This window comes from Chiloscyllium plagiosum, unplaced genomic scaffold (genome assembly GCF_004010195.1).
Source record: "Chiloscyllium plagiosum isolate BGI_BamShark_2017 unplaced genomic scaffold, ASM401019v2 scaf_97539, whole genome shotgun sequence".
Classification (NCBI taxonomy): domain Eukaryota; kingdom Metazoa; phylum Chordata; class Chondrichthyes; order Orectolobiformes; family Hemiscylliidae; genus Chiloscyllium; species Chiloscyllium plagiosum.
The window spans coordinates 489-1,818 of record NW_025190864.1 but is presented as its reverse complement, the minus strand read 5'-3'; the positions used below and the strand labels follow the sequence as shown (position 1 = coordinate 1,818).

At 42.9% G+C, this 1,330-nt stretch overlaps 1 non-coding gene across 1 annotated transcript; it reads left to right on the top strand.

Annotated features, from left to right (window-relative positions):
- Positions 1–813: 813 nt before the first annotated feature.
- Positions 814–886, top strand: trnar-acg. Its single transcript has one exon. It is a non-coding gene; the product is annotated as a tRNA-Arg (tRNA).
- The last annotated feature ends 444 nt before the right edge of the window (positions 887–1,330 follow it).

The following is a 1,330-nucleotide window of genomic DNA, read 5'->3' as shown; positions in this document are numbered from 1 at the left end:
ATGCCATTCTCTGATGATACAGAGGCGCGTGAAATATCGAGGCTTAAAGCTCCCGACTTAACGACAGCGACTTCAATTCCCACGCATCAAGAAGCAGTGGGACATCAGGCTGGGAGCACCAATTTCACCTGCAAGAACTTGTATTGACATGGAGCAGGGAACATTGGGACATCAGCTGGTCGAATAGATGGTCAACTATTTTAATCTTAAGGAAGTAGTTTTCAGCAGGATACTTGTTTGTGGATTGTAAGAGTATCTACAACTGGGACAGTCTAAATTACAAAGAAGAATTCTGCAAAGAGTCAATTCTTGGAGAAGCACTGTGCAGAGTGATGCAGAGGAATGTTTACGTCATCTGCCGTTCTTATATGGTTCACTTTACACTGGATTAATTTTCATGAAGGGATTGTTTTGCTCGGTTCACAGTATTCACTTTCCTGCATACTCGCAAAAGTCGTTACTGTACTCGAAACCTCTGAAAGTTAACTGGTATATACAATGTGGTGATTAGGCTCACGTTCACGTCAGTTATGCTGAAGAAGTGGATTCGAAATTCATCAGATCAGCAGTGATTCCATTAAATGACTGATCAGACAGAGTGTGAATGGAAACTTCATGAGGACATATGTGTTTTTTTTTAAATTCGCTGCTTTGAAAGGTGATGAAGATTAGAATGAAGCAGTGACAGTGATTAGCTTCATTGCTTGTTCAACTGGTGAACATGACTGCTATTAACCGTTCAACTGGTGAACATGACTGCTATTAACCGTGTCCGTATTAACATCACGGCTCTTAAGGCTGTGCTTGTACATCGGGCCAGTGGCGCAATGGATAACGCGCCTGACTACGGATCAGGAGACTGTAGATTCGACTCCTACCTGGCTCGCAGGCAGGGCAGACGTTAATCCCGTTAAAAAACTGTTTTTACTAAAGGCGAAATAAGGTATGAGCTCCTCATCTGCAGGAACGATCATGCCTTTATTACATGTCCCTAAGAACATGAGAGTCAATGCTCCAGTGTCATCACAGGAGGGAAGCCGAATAGTCGTACACGTTGCTCATGGGTACCTTTCCATTTCATAAAGCCAGCGATCGAATAACTGTTGCTCGCGGTGATGCTCTGCTTTGAGCATTTTTCGAAACTCTTTGGCCAGTGGAATCAGAGAAAAATGAAGGGTTAACTGTCCAACTGATCTTTATGGAGTGTGAGTTCCAGAGTCTGCCACCTGCTGACTGATAAAGTTTTCCTATCAGTCTATTCAAAGCTTTCTGCATTTTATCTGAAATCGACAAACCCTGGTGATCGATCAAGAGCAAATGTTTCCTTCAA